Source organism: Cryptomeria japonica, chromosome 10, assembly GCF_030272615.1.
Source record: "Cryptomeria japonica chromosome 10, Sugi_1.0, whole genome shotgun sequence".
Lineage (NCBI taxonomy): Eukaryota > Viridiplantae > Streptophyta > Pinopsida > Cupressales > Cupressaceae > Cryptomeria > Cryptomeria japonica.
Window position 1 is genome coordinate 374,095,180 of NC_081414.1, and position 16,602 is coordinate 374,111,781.

Genomic DNA, 16,602 nt, shown 5'->3' on the forward strand with positions numbered 1-16,602 from the left:
TTTTATCATTTTTTCAAAGATAGAGAAATCTAGCCAACAGATGCCCTTGTGAAATTCCACAAAAAACAAATGGTAGAGATGTTCACCCAAAATGTTAACAAAGACATTGGTTATGACTTAAAAAAATCTTGTTTGTCCACCTTCAAAGACGTCATTGAAAAAGGCTTAGCAACAGAGAAGGTCCTAATTGAACAAGGAGTCATCAAAATATTCAAAGAAAACAAAAAGGACTATAAAGGAAAAGACAAGCCAAGATTTTGTAATAAAAACAAGAACACAGTCAATGATGGTGTTGTGGATGCCAATACAGTGTGACCTAAAATCTTTTTTTCCGAATCAAGCTCTACAAACAATCAGGTAAATACTCAAACAACTTCAAAGTCACGAAGAAAGTACACCCCATTGGGAGAACCACTAGAATCAGTTTTCAAGAAGTTAGTGACAAACAAAATAATAACAATTCTAGTTCTGCCTCCATATGAGCCAAAGGTTAAACCAAATTGGTGGAATGATGATGAGTATTGTGAATTTCATAAGAGCAAAGGTCATAAAACAGGAAATTGTCATCGACTGAAGAACATCATACAAGATCTTATTGATAGAGGTGACATTGAGATTGAAGGACACTAATCCAATCAAGAACATGAAATGTTTAAAGAACCATTTTCAAAACATGACAAGGGAAAAGCTAAAGCCACATACGACCAAACCAACTATACCAGAGCATCTTATAACTATGATTCAACTATCAATCACATTTCGATGGACAATTATGTCTCTACCATTATCATCAAGGACAAAACGCCTAAAAATTCTACCCAAAGACCTAAAGTTGTCCTAAAAGGCATTGGATATTCTTTCGAACCTACCTCTGAATGTAATGTTACAACTCATTGAGGTAAATTCACCTTGCAAGGTGCTCCAGCTAAAAACACCACTTCCTCATCAACCAAACCTGAGTATGACCTTGTAGAACAGCTAGGGAAGACACCCGCTCTTATCTCCATCCTCGAGCTCTTATGCATATCCCCTGCACATAAAGCCATTCTTGACAAAACTTTGAGAGGAACTTTTGTCCCCACTAATCTGAATGTGGACCAGTTTCAAGCCATGGTGGGATACCTTTCCGTTCCACACTCCCTTACATTCATAGAAGCTGACGACGCCTCTGTAAGCCAACCACATAATGCACCTTTACACATTGAAGCCTTTCTACACAAACATCGAATAAAACGAATCCTGATAGATGGAGTAGCTGGTCTTAATATATGTACTTTGAACACAATAATACAATTGGGATATTCAGACAAAGCTGTGAATGCTACAAACAAAATTACCATCAAGGTATATGATGATGAAGAGTGTTCATCCAAAGGCACAGTCACCTTTCCTCTCAGAGTTGGGCCAATTACGAAGGATGTGGTTTGTCAAGTCCTAGACCTAGATCTCACATACAACATATTGCTGGGACGTCCATGGATTCATGAAATGAGAGCTATTCCCTCAACATATCATCGATGTATCAAGTTTCCACACAATGGAGTTGAAGTGACCGTCAAAATTGATCCAAAGCCATTCATATATTGCAACAATCTGCAACCTAGATCAGAAATAACAATACCAGTCAATCCAGAGACTATTCCTTCATGAGCATATGTTGATCCTGAATCCTTGAAAACTTCTATATCAAAACAAGCAGAGATCAAAGAAAAATTCAAGGTTAAAGACATGGGATGTGGTGAGTATATCTTTCATGTTGATCAACTCCCACTATCTCCTATGGTATTCAATCAACAAGAACAATCTACAAGCAGTATGCAAGACCAAGGAATTGGGTACTAAGCACCCAGTGTTGTGGCTACTAAGTCTGAATGAAAATCTCCTCTAGTGGTGCAAGTAGCTCTTGATATCAATAGTCCTAAGAGTGGTTCCAACGAAGAATCTATTGAGAGTATCACCAGCCCTCGCGATAACTCACATAGCTTTACCATTTCATCTGTTCATTCCATTTCCACTCCTCTCCCAGACTTGGATCAACATGAATCACAACAACCCTTACTCATTAGGGATAAAAAATTAAGTTTTGAAAAGAAAAATCTAAAAGTCAAATATAAAGAACAGTCCTTTAGTCCAAATCAAAATCAAAAGCTATTGGACTCTGCAAAAATCGAAGTCAAGGATAAAAATCCTATGAAAGAAAAATAGCAAGAGATGATCTCCCCTAATATCAAAATAACTGGGGGCAAAAGTTCTACAATTTTAAGTCAAAAAGCATACTTGTTGATCCTAAGTCTCCATCATGTCATGATACTTCCACTTCTTTTTGCAATCATAAGCCTTCATTCCTTATCCACTTGTTCCACACATCCTTTCCCTTCTGGTGATACATCGTGGACCTTTAATGGAGCTTACTCAAAGGACTTTGTTATCAGGGATGCCCAAACTTCTTTAGGTGACACGCATATGGAACTGTGTGGTCCACACACTAGTAATTCTATCTCAGTTCCTTCATCAAGGAAGACAATCACTCGAGCTACACATCATTCAGTCAAGAAACAATGCAGCTACAATCATAAGGTAAAGCCTCACACATTTGAGGTAGGTAACTTAGTTCTAAAGGAAAATCTTGAAAATCAGCAAGACAGAGAGAAGAAGGGCAAATTTGAACCAAATTGGCTTGGTCCTTACATCATTACAATAGCCTATGGATTCAGAGCATATCAACTCTCAATTCCAAATGGTGAACCTTTGGAGGATCCTATCAATAGCATGCACCTTCGCAAGTTTTACACATAGCTCTTTAGAGTATCCTAATTCAAAAAATACAATATATATATATATATAAAATACAAAAATATCAAAAATACAAAAAAAAATCATAAAAAAAAAAATGTTACTTGGTGAAAACCTAGCAAACAGGCGCCTTGTGACACAAAAAAATTGAAAAATAAAAAAAGTAAAAGAAAAACATTTCATCCAATGGTGAAAACCACTTTGGTGGCACCTTGGGCAAGTACCATGGTGAAAACTAGGTCACCAGCACCATGCGTAAAGACATTGCTCCTCCCTCCTTCAGGATTCACTTTCATTCTTTCACTTTGCACACACTCACAACCTATCCATCCATAATAAACACCCATTCCTATCATAGCTTTTCATTGATCTACCTAAGATTGGTTAGTCATTCATAATAAACATTCCTTTTCACCCCTTTCTATCCATAATAAATCAGCTCCTATCTGTGGCTAAGGTAAATCCTACGTCTAGTGATGGGTGTGGAACTGAGCACATCACATGTTTTGAGGAGTATAGTTTCTTCCAATTTTCTTCAGTCTATCCGCGCACAATCCACAATAAAGCAACACTTGCATAAAAAATCCACAATAAAGTTTTATCTTATTCGCAATAAAGTATCAGTTTCATGGATTCAGTCAGTTTCAGATGAGACACATCAGCAACAATGGGTTTCAACAAATCAAATCTTTCAACAAACTCAGACAACATTATGGTTCAGTTCTATCTATCCTTTTGTGAAAGTAAACATTGCGACCACAATCAAATAGACTTATACAAGTGACAAGAGACACTAAACTTGAGGACTACAGTGGATGTTGGTGTCGAGTCTTGATTTTCTTTTGATTTTATCTTTTGGTGACATGTCTTTTAGCTTTTCCGGGATGTCTCTGATTAGAGATTCTATCTCGAGGATGTCTTTGACTAGAAAGGCAAGGATGGGGTATCGTCACCTATTTTTCTTTGCTGTCTGTGGATTGTCTCTTAGTAATGCTATGACTTGTCCAAGGATATGAGGACACTGTGAGTCTAGTGTGAACTGGGGCATTCCTTGTTTGCAATTGTCTGATCTCCATGCAAACGGGTACAATGACTTTCTGGGTCGAACATATATCTGGATTGTCATAACCTATTTGCCATAATAAAGCTCAATGATAATAGCGCACAAGAAGCTCTTAACACTTTCATATCTTCTATCTTCCATCCCCCTTTCTTGATTGACCTCCATCATCCTTCTTGAGTCCGTGTAGCCTGCTGTCACATGACTGAGTATAATTACACACCAAAAATGTTTTCATTTCATGTAGTTGCACCTGCATTACCACATATTAGCATTTCATACATACATATAGATATCACAATTACATCACATCCTACACACAACACATGTTAGTACATTTTACATTCTCATCATGTAAATAATCATTTGCATTATCATATTCATCTGCATTTCATACATTCACATTGGCATGACATATAGAACATAAAAGAACAAAAATATTGCATTTCATCATGTACATATTTGTATTCATATCATAAAATCATCATCATAAAACATATCATAAGCATCACATAGGTACACATACATATAGCTGCCGCAAGGATGAATCATCTCACATATATATCAAAATAATAAGTGTCATGATACAATGATGTCAAAATCACATGGCTACAATCACCCAAAGGTGTCTACATCATCATACAAAATGGTACAAAACCGATACACAAGGAGCCCTCTAAAGGCTACGATGAACTCCCTTAGTCGGAGCCAGCTGGCCTCGACAGAGTCTGAGCCCTGGAAGTCCCTGCCTCAGGATCATCTCTCTTGCCCCCTCTATCTGGTGGTGGTGGAGGACCCATGACCCTACCACTCGATGCCTGTTTCCTGTCTCTCCCTCTGGTGGTCGTCATAGTCCACGATGGTCTCCGGAAGCTCCTAGCCTGCTGATCTGGTAGCACCACTCCATAGTACAGGTCTCACCAGTAGGCTATCTCCTCCCTTGCCCGCAGAACATAGGCGTATCCGGCCCCTGTGTCCTCTGTTGCCTGCCTCCCTTCCTTTAGTGTTGTCTCAACCTCTGTATAGCACTGAATATCTTGATCCTTCTCCCACTTAGTGTCCCTCAGCTGTCTCCTGAGTCTAGCCGTATCCCTCTCTAGTCTTGGATCCTAAAATAATCGTCTCAGTGCATCCCTGTCTCCATCTCGATCATAAGGAACCAACTCCCATCGATCGGTATCCACAGTATCCTATATACATCCTCTAAAGTGACTGTCATCTCACCCATCGACAAATGAAATATGCAAGTCTCTGAGTGCCATCTCTCAACCAGCGTAGTCAGCAATCCCATGTTCACCCAAAACTCAGGCACATACAAAATATATCGCAGTCCCATAGCCTGAACTGCTGCTCTCTCCTCGACTGTCAGCTCTACTCGCAAAATCTGAGTCAACGAGAATCTCTTTCGTGACTCCAGCATAGGTAGGTCCTCCTGCAATCAAGCAAATAAACTATGTCAATCCTAGTAGTTCTCCCTGTTCATCAAAAAGTGCTGCTTTTTATCTTAGTGCTTATATCTATCATATGGCACTCTATCCTAGTGGTACTTCCTATTCATCACAAAGTACTGCTTTCTATCCTAGTAGCATTCCCTATTCACCACAAAGTGCTGCTTTGATCCTATCTTTTAGGGCACCTACTTGAGTGTATCCTCTTGAGTAGCTTATCCAATTGACAATGTATGTTCTATCATAAAATTGTCAATTCCAGCCTAATCCAATTGACAACGTATGTTCTATCACAGAATTGTCAATCCTAGCCCTATCTGCTATCCTAGTCTTCCCTAGAGGACCTGCTTGAGTGTATCCTCTCAGCAGCTTGTCCAATCGACAACGTATGTTTATCACAAAATTGCTGATTCAACCTTGAAGACATAAACGCACATTCATGACAAAAACATGCCTAGCCTACCCAGACGTGCCCGACACTAATGCAGACGTGCCTTACCGTTTTTTCCCCCCGCTTGACATTTTTCTAGACATACCTAGAGCGCATTTATTACCTACCTAGCATGCATTTATGACAATATTTATTGCGGCAAAGTAAAAGGAGGTTTTGTGGTACTCATCGGCTCTCTTGCATATGCTGGCCTCTGAAATCGGTGAACGCGACCGAATCTGTGAACCAATGGTCGTTGCTGACTGCTGCTACTCTATTCTCTCTTTGCACTTTGATCTCTTGGATGTGTGGATGAAAATGAGGATGTTTTCCCCTCGTGGTCTATCTTATAGACTGCCTTAGCCCTAGCCCTAGCCCTAGTCTCCCGTGTCAGTCTTCGTTATCCCGTGACTCTGTCACTCCATCTGGTCAGTCCATTCTACCCCTTTCTCTCTTATCGAGAGATTGTCTGCGATCTTTTCAGACATTTTCATCCAATCTATTGAGGGGGCATATCATTCCCATCTTGGGGCAACTTTGTATCAGTTCATCTTATCTTCTTTGAAACAACGCGACAAGCTGCATTGTCTCAAAGAGGGGCAAAATGTAGACACCTAAAATTGTCCTGTCTAATTAAATAAATAAATTTATTTATTTAATTATTTTAAGCCTAATTCTTCTATTAATTGAATAAATCTTTATTTATTTAATTAATTCATTTATCCTCTTCTAGCCTTATTTATCATTTAAATAAATACTTTTATTTATTTAAATTAACCCTTCTCCTAAATTAAATAAATATCTTATTTATTTAATTGATCCCACTTCTTCTATTAATTAAATAAATCTTTATTTATTTAATTAATTCATTAGTCTTTTCTACCCATGACACATGCCATTCATCTCTTAATTCCTACACTACCTACCCTCTTATTATTTTCTTATTTTCTCTACCTACCCTCTAATCATAGCCGACCATTTATCTTTTACACCTCTCAATCTTATCCCTCCATTTCTTATAGTGTCTTCTATATAAGGAGATTCTTCCTTCATTATCAACCCTATCTAATCATTCTAATCAGCTAATCACCCCAACTACGCTTTCAAATTTTCACATGCGATCAAGCCTACTTGCAACCACATTTCCGTTCTTTGTTGAGCTCTTGTGCACACATAAAATCTGAGAGCAAATATATCAAGCAAGATCAATGGAGATAGGAAGAATGGAGATCCAAACCCTATTGGACATGTGATGGTATAATCTTTGTGATTTCATTTGATTTACATTGTCTTAGGTAATCTTCATATGTTATGGTGGATCTTTGTTGTTGTTCGGCTATGGTTTTGTGGTTGAATTCATTTAGTCTTTCAATGTTATTTTTATCCATTTTCACCATAAACAAAATCATTTCTCTTCTTTTTGTTTTTTTAATATTTGAGTTCAATTTTGTATGTAGCTTCTAATAAGCCTCTGACATTATGTTTGTCTTTATTACAATTATTATAATATTGTCTCTCTTTATCATTCAACTTAATAGTGGCATGGTTAGTCTTCTTATTCTTCATTTTTTTATTTTGTGCACCTTGCTATGTTAATCTCTATTTATTTATTTATTTTTATTTTTTTGAAATATGTACATTTCCTTAAAAATCTCAAATTAACATGTTTGAGCATTATCCCTCTCTAAAGGTGACCAAATAGCCCTCCACTATATTTCATTAATACTTAATTTATCACAAACTTATCTTATTTAGTCAATTTCTTTTAGAATTCATTGACATTCTTTTGTACACTTTACCCTTATTTATTGATAATTTAATAACTTTGGATGACTCGTTCCTCTTCATAGTATATATTGTAAACTATTTTAAAATTCCTTTTGATCCTTCCATTTAAAATTAAAGGAACTTTATGTGTAAGTATAAAGAAGAGGCATAGCTTTCACATATTATGTGAGAGCATGTGTAGAAAATTTTAACCTTGAGAAAATAATTTTTTGAGATGCACTCAAGCCACAAAATAAAATTAAGTAGACCTCAATTTGCACTATCCTTTAGTCCAATTTCTCTCCATTGAACTTCTCCTTAAATGGTTGAGTATTAACTTTTATTTCTATCTTCAAGATGGAGATATTTTCACTAGAAGAGGGTTCTATTTTAAGTGTTCCTTTTGATTCTTCTTTCTCTCTTTTTCTCTCAGTTAAACCTTAATTTCTTAGATATTGAAAGTGCAATGTTCTCTTCATAGAAAGGGAATTAAGAAAACACCTTCTTCCAACTAAAACACTAATGCAACTAGGATCTCAAATATGCAGTTTGGAGAAATTTCAGGCTTATATGAATGACCTACAAGGCGTTTGAAGTTGAATTTTAGTACGACCAATAGGGTCAAAAACCATAATTGGGGCTCCATTTTGGCTATAAATACGAATTTAGGGCTTTATTTTGATAATTTGCATCCTTAAAGCTTAGAGTTTTCAAGGCATATTTTGAGCGAAATTTGAGCATTTCAGGAGCAATGGCAGGCGTTAGACGAAGGCAACACTTGTTAGAGCGAGTTAGGGCATTTGAAAAACCATTAGGATCATGTGTCCGGGTGAGTAGATCTTCCCTACTTGTTGATTTGTAGCATTAATTGCTTGTCAATTTGTTTTTGTCTGGATTCAATATTTTAAGAGTTTCACATTTGTTGTTTGATTTTTCACATTTGTGCATTGTATCTCGCAATTGTTAATAGTTCCACAACCAACTGAAATTTTTTGCATGTGTTAATTGGAAATTTTGCATTTGTGAAATGATTGTCACATCTATGATTATTGTTTCACAAGTATTATTTAGATTCAACAATTGTCTAATCATTTCGCATTTGATAAGGTTGAATTTCACAATTGTTAAATTAAGGATTTTTCGACAATTGCGCTTGTAATTAGGTATTTGCACTTGCTCAATTAAGGATTTTGATAGGTTTAGGATAACAATAAAATAGATTTGCAGACCGTTGTCCCATTCCTTGGTGCATGGGGGAATAGGCCTAAGGGCCTTGCTCTCCGTCATCAGTTGGATGAGGAGTGAGATTTCATTTGTCAGGTTGTGCCTACCGAGTTTGATAGTCTGCTTCTGATACAGTGGGGATGGGGGTCAACATCGATCAATGCTGACACCACACCACAATCTAACATATGGTGGGCAACACACAAACCTACTTCTTTAATATATTCGATAGTTTCCATTGTTGGTGGTGTAGACACTTCAATTAATTATTTCAATTAATTTAACACTCCTACATAATTAATTAATTTAATTATGTTAGTTTTTATTCTTCTCAATATTAATTAAATTTAATCTAATTAATATTGTCACTATAGTCCAATGATTGACTTATTCAATAAATCAATTTTCCTTTCTTCTTCTAAGGCATTCAAAACTAATTCTTCCTAATCCCCCCTTTTAATTAATTAATCCTTGTGATTCCTACAAATTACGTTTTCCTAATCCATCATTAGTCTAATTAATTCTTCTAGAAACTCTCTTAATCCTACTTAGCATTATTCTTCAATTTTGTATTACCTCCACTCATTCTCTCTCATAGTCAAATCCTCCTACAAATCCCACTTGCTCCTAATCCTCACCTAATTCTTCTAAATAGTCCCCCTAATCCCTTGCTAATGCCTAATCCCCATGATTAGGCACAAAAGTTAACTATAGCCATTTATGGCTAAATCCTCTTTGTCCCCCTCTCACCTTCCACCTTAAATGCTCCCTTTTTGGGTGAATCTCAAAATCTCACATTCTCCCATGCTTATATTCCCAAGGAATTTTAAAATTCCTTTTCCCTTTTCCAATCCCCATGCACACAATATCTTAGGAATTTTTAATTCCATGTGGAATTTTTTAATTCCTTTAATTCCTCCTAGGTGCATTGGGAACTCTTCCCCATGTACCTTGAGGAGGGTGGAGACAAGAAATGCCTTTATGGAAAATCTCTTGATCTCCTCAAATCCTAGCCTTCCATTCCTCTTCAATCTTGACCGTCCATTTCCCTCTATTCAATTCTATAAATTGGGGTCTCCATCCCCTCATTTGATATCCACAATCCAAGTAATCTTATGTTGCGAGTTTGAGTTTAGCCATCCATCAAGAGCATCCACATCATAGCCATATTTGCATCCATAATCCATCTTTGAGCCCTTATCCTTCACTCATATCCATCCCTTGTGCAATTCAGAGAGCCATCCACATCTCACCATTGGACCAATCCAAACAAGTCAAGTAGGGGCGCATGCTTGGCTTCAACTAATGTCCAAATCAGAGGAACAAGATAGACTCCTCTCTTGCAAGGTATAAGTTAGTTAGTTTATTGCTTTTATTTGGATTTAAACTAACCTGCTAACCTTGCTTGAAGTTTCCCTTGCTTCATTTTGGCACTCCCGGTGGGATCCACGTCCTAGAAATCTAACAGTTTTTGCAGATTTTTCATAATTTTTAGTCGCAGGTTCCGAATTAGCACGTGAGTCTGCAAATCAGTGCATGCACCCCGGATTCAGCACGTGCGCTTCAGATTTGGTGCAGGCATAGGCGCTTAAGCACATGCGTTTCAAATTAAAATTTTTACTAACCTGCCATTTTCTATAGGCTCTATTTCAGTGCGTCCGATTAGGCTTTAGTGCATTTGATTTAGTAAAGTTTTTTATACTTTTTGTTTTTAAACACTTAAAATCTAAAAATAAAATAAAATAAATCTGAAAAATCAATTAAAATCAAAATAAAAAAAATTAAAAGTCTCTTTTTATAATTATGTTCTTTTTACATTATGTAGAATTAGCAGAAACGCATGCAGTCTGGTTTAGCGCTTTCGTTTCCTGCTATTTGTCAAAATTTTCAAATTTGAATTTTTGCAGTATTTTGGTTTTTCTGCTAATCTGTTTGTTACAACGCATGCGCTCACAGTTCAATGCGGGAGTTTATGCTTAAGCGCCACCTTTTTCAGGTATAATATCTGTTTTTAGGAATTTACGTTTCGTTTTTTGTATTTTTTGTTTTAAGCATTCAAGCACCACTTCAACGCGTACGCAGGCATTTTAGCGCCTGCGTAGGTGCTTCAACGCGTCTGTCTGTATATCAACGTGTCCGCTGTGCATATATGACTTTTTGTGTTCTGATCAAATTTTAAGTTTTGCAGGTCTATACGATTGATCTAAGACTAGAAACATAAACTACTAACTGTTTGTTTTGCAGGACGTTGGGAGAAGACTCATTTTTTTTTACTAGCCTAGTCATCTTTTGTGCATTTCTAGATTAGCACACATTTCATTTTGGGCATTAAAATTTACAAGTGTCTTCCTTAGATTAGCAACACATTTCATTTTCTTAAGGGTCAATGAACATCATGATTGCCATGTCTTATTTTATTTTGATTGCATGTTTTTACCCTTAGAGGGCCTGCCTTCCCGATTTGCCTGGGGAATGACCCAAGTGGTAACGGGCTAAAGCCAAGCTCTTCCGAACCACTATAAATAAATGTGTTTGTGATGAAACTTCAAGCAACATGTGCTGATTAGTCCATACCGACACTATGTATCCACATAAATCCTATAGGGCGTAACCCCTATAGGCTAGGAGCCTTCCATAACTACAAAGCATAAAGTGCCTCATGTATGGCCACACGAACGGATCCCTAACTAAGAACTCTTGTGTTTAGAAGCCAAAAACCCTCTAGTCATTGGTGTAGGAGGTCGAACCTCTGAAGGTGCTCACATTTTTACGACTCTTAGTAGAGATACAAAGTTCGCCATGGGGATTTTTCATGGGGATTGATGCTTGGCTACCCCAGAGAAGTGAGTGCCGAGGGTGGAGCTAGTGGGGTATACCAAAGCTCACCCAAGCCCAACTCATTAGATGTTGAAATTTTTGGTATATGAACCACAAACTCTTGCTCAAACATAGGACCTTTTTGCACTGATATCATGATTATATTCATGGTCATAGCAATTAGTTTAATGCTAGTGACGAACTAAGAATCCGTGCCCTACACCAAGGATCAGGCTTGTATTTCAATACCAACTATCCTCAAAATCTGGGTGGTTGCATACCTTCATACAATTTTCCATCCGAACCTATCACTTATTGAGTCATTTCCATTCCAAGGATAATCTAGTCATCAAGTTCTTCTAGTCATCATTATCACCCTCCTTTGATCTTTCATCACTAACACTTTCTAAGGACCTATCACATCAATCAATCCTTAATCAATTATCCTTCAATCAAATCAACCTCACTCTAAGGTTTTATACCTTGTGAAGTTATATTTATATCTCATCTTAAATCAATTAATCATTTGGATTTTGTGCTTGGGAAATAATCTCCCCCAAGTACCTTTGCCTCATCTTTTGAGTTAATCAAGACTCCTATCTTATGTCTTTACTGTACTTGGGATCTTTAGTCAATCCTTAGTAGAAGAGAGACTTTGATCATTATCCTAAGGTCTAAATTTTACCCAACGTGGTTGTCACCTTGCTTGTGGTTTCATCAACATCCCCCACCTAAAATCCTCATCCAAGGACCAAGGTACAATCTTAATCAAACTCTTGTCCTAATCCAAGGACCCCATCAATCATTCTATCCAACTTTATCAAAATCCAAGTCACATCAAAATTCAAAATCCTAGCTAAGTCCTTTCATCAAAAACTTTTCTTCCAATAAATTTTCCTAAGATTATTCTTGCATGGTCACAACTCAATCCCAAAAGTAGAAGATGGCCGAACAAAAATATGGCATGCTAGATATTAGTGTCCTATATCAAGACCCTGCACAAGATCCTACGCAAGGGCAAAGTGTACAACCTGATATCCAAGATCCACAACCACAAGGGGACCCTAACATGGTTGATCAAGATGAACTCTCCCCGAATGTATGAACATTCCTAGAGGATTCCTACAATCAAGAAATGATGGAGACATTCATCCGACACAATCCTAGTGGTCTTCTAAAGGCTCTTATTGAAAATGAAGCTCACCTTCCCCTTGATTTCGATAAATCTGTAGACACATAAAAATTTCCATTAATTTGTCCTCATTTAATTTCAAATTTCTTCGAACATAGGGAGAGTCCTTATTATTACATTATTATTCTCCATAATTCATTATTCATAATCTCCATCTTTCATTATACTATTATTGATATATCATCATTTATCCATTAAATTTATTAAATAAAACATTTATCATATTCATTTATACGCCTTCATGCATTCACCTTATATACATTTCTCTATTTATTTAGTAAAACCCCTTTAATATCCCCTTCTACCACTTACCATTTCCCATTTACAGCCTCACTTTCTATCCCACGTATTGCATTTTTCCTCTTAAATTAAATGGGTAATGATTTTGGAGATGATCTTTGTTTATTTTTTATTTAAGTTTTTTTTTGGTTTTGATTCTTTCTTTTAAAGGTAACTTTTGTTTTAGTTTTGAATGGGGTTTTTGTTTTTCTTTAATTTTTTTTTTGATTAGTTTTATTTGTTTTTGTTGTAATTAGCTTTAATTTGTATTTTAGATTAGTTTTTATTTACTTTTTCTAGTTTAGAATTTAGTTTTAGTTTTTAGTTTTTTTTTTGTTAAATTAGTTTTAGATTAGTATTTAGTTTTAATTTTAATTGCTAATTATTGCTAATTAGTTTTTTTAAATTACAATTAGATTTTTCATTTGTTAATTAGATAAGATTTTAAATTTTTTTAAGTAGATTAAATTTTTTTATTTTTGGTTAATTAGACTAATGTTTAGTTTTGTATCAAATGTGTTTTGATTTTTTTTTTTTGCAAATTAATATTATTGCTTTGTGTGTTTGTGCAGTTTCACTCTTATGGCATCCAATCTCATGCGTTGAAGATAATCTCTTGAAACTACTAATGTTATTTGATGCAGGACGCATGTCGAAGAAATGGTGATTTGAAATAGATTGTTTGATTTTTTTAGCTTAGATCACATTTTGAATTGGTGCTTTAAATTTAACCAGTGTCTTTTGTGTCTTGAGCAATAGGCTCTTTTTGTTTTACCTTTTAGAGGGCTTGCCTCCCGAGAAGCCCTCAAGGCTCGGTGAGAGGGAACGACCCAAGTGGTAATGGGCTAAAGCCAAGCTCTTCTGAACCACTATAAATAAATGTGTTTGTGACGAAAGTTGCAAGCAACGAGTGTTGATTAGTTCATACCGATGACATGTCTCCCCATAAACCCTATAGAGCGCAACCTCTATAGGCTGGGAGCCCTCCTTAACAGAGAGTACGCCGCTGCATGTATGGTCACTCGAACAGATGCCCTTACTAGACACCTTTTGTGTTAGAAACCAAAAATACTTCTAGTTGTTGACGCAGGAGGTCGGACCTCTGAAGCGGCTCACATTCTTATGGTTCTTAGTAGAGATACAAAGTTTGCCACAAGGAGTTTTCATGGGAACTGGTGCTTGGCTGCCTTGGAGAAGTGAGTGCCGAGGGTGGAGCTAGTGGGGTCAAGCACCTAAGTATCCACTCTGAATTGCGTAGCTTGGGGTAACCCCCCAAGTGAGATTCAACAACCATTGTCTTGGCTAGCTTTAGGATTGTGCTTGAATGTGTTTTTATTGTAAAATCAAACAAACATTTTGTCTGTCGTGTTTTCTGAGTGTGTGCACAAACAAACAAGAACATTTCATAATCAACACCACACTTGAAATTGAAACACTTTACAAAAACTTTGGTCTAAACTTTCAAGTATCCATCCACGTTGTAAAACAAAACATTGCAAAACAACATCGTCCTTGAAACATTGAACCTATGAGACATCGTTTTTCAAGTTCTGATCTTTTAGATCCCCGCTTAGTCACATCATTCTAGCTTCCAATACCTTTTAGGTCCTTGCATAAGTCTTCACATAGTTGCACCTTTCATCCTTGCATATCTCATTTATTTATACCCAGTCCTTGCATACCACTCCTAGGTCAAACTTTTGCATAGCTTTTCATACCACCATTAGGTTGTACCCATGCATAAACCCCTTAGATCATACCCATAATCTTTGCATAGCCTTGCATCATTCTTTTAGGAAATAACCTTAAACCCTGCATAAGTTCCTTAGTGCATTTCATCATTTGTCCTAGCATTTCATTATTATTTGCATACCAAAATCCAAAATCCAAAAAAAAAAACAAAAATCCAAAATCCAAAAAAAACCCAAAAACATTGCTTGCACTTAGGATTTCTCATCTTAGGTTTGACATCAACTTTTGATCATCAATCCTCATTATCACTTGAGGTGCATCTTCCTTGAGTTAGAGAATCTATCAGTGTCTTTGAGTTGGTGTTCCACTTGGAGTTCATCATCTCCTATCATAGCATGCCCTCTCTTCGAGTTCATCATCTCCTATCATAGCATACCATCTCCTTCAAACAATGAACCTAATGGTGAAACCTCTCATATTGACCCTCAAGGGCTATCAATAGTACAAATCCAAGATAATCCATTCTTTCATACAAATCCTTTATACGATTCAAATATCTTAGATCCTATGCCATCATGCACTCTGATTCCAATCATACCCACTCTAGAAGGCCCCATCCAAAATGCTTCCCGATTATGCAAAAACATGAACACCTTCCAAGAATCGCATATCAAAATTACTACCCCTTCCTTAGAAGTGGATCCATGTCAAGAGGATAATCTAAAAAATGAAGAAATGAGTTCTATCATAAATCAAGATCAAGACATCAAAACTCTTCAATCCCATCCAATGGTTGAAAAAAATCCTACCTCCCTAGAATCCCATGATGATCCCCTTGTACCTTTCTATTTCTTCCAAGATGATCCCCTTCCATCTCAAGAGCAAAGCATCCTTCTAAATCCCATTCCTGATCCACTTCCTAAGAAAGATCATGATGCCTCTTCCACCTTTTCAAATGATCCTATTCAAAATGAAGAGTCAAACACCCTTCCTACTCTATCCAATTGTCCTCTTCCATGTCAAGATCAAAGTATCCCTTTATTCCCTTGTCATAATTCTCCATGTTTACCTCAAGAGTCCATCATGCCCATAAAGCCCTCTCATGATCCTATCATTCCTTGTAAGCCACCTCCAACTCAAAATGGACTTGCCTCTAGAATCAAAAGTAAGAAGAAACACTTTGTTAAAAAGATCTTCCAAAGAATGCATTATCAAAGAAAAGGGTTAGACATTCATGAATAGGGTATTTTGGAACGCCCTGATATAAAAAAAATCTTGATTATAATGGCTACATTTCTCACTCTCAAGATGTTGGTATCCATCATCAATCCTACATTTCTCCAGCTAAATCCAAATACATGCCTTCCCCTTCCCCCTTCCATCTATTTTAGGTCCCTATATCCCTCCATTCCTTATGTAGGATCAACAAAGGCACACATCTTCGAGCACCTTCCATTCATCCAAACCTCCATATCATTCCTATGCATCCACACATTCTTTTCCTTCTCCAAGCAATTTGGATGCCAAGCATAAAAGTCATGAGTCAAACAATTCACATGCATTTAAGGATCCACTTGTCCCATCTAATAGACATGTAAAAAAAAAGAAAAATGTGATCCAAAAAGAAAAAGAGATATACAAAAGGCCACAAAGGCCCATTGAGCAAAAGAAAGAAATTTAAAAAACCATATGGGTTCCTAAGGTGCTTGTAGAAGCAATGCATTCCAAGAAACTACAAAAGAAAGAAATTTACAAAAGGCCACAAAGGCCCACAAAGAAAGAAGAAAAGTCAAAATGTGTATGGCTTCCCAAGTCTTACATCAAGGAAAGGCATTCTAAAGTATCACAAAAAAATGAAAAATCAAGAACCATGTGGATTCCCAAGTCGCTCGTACAGGAC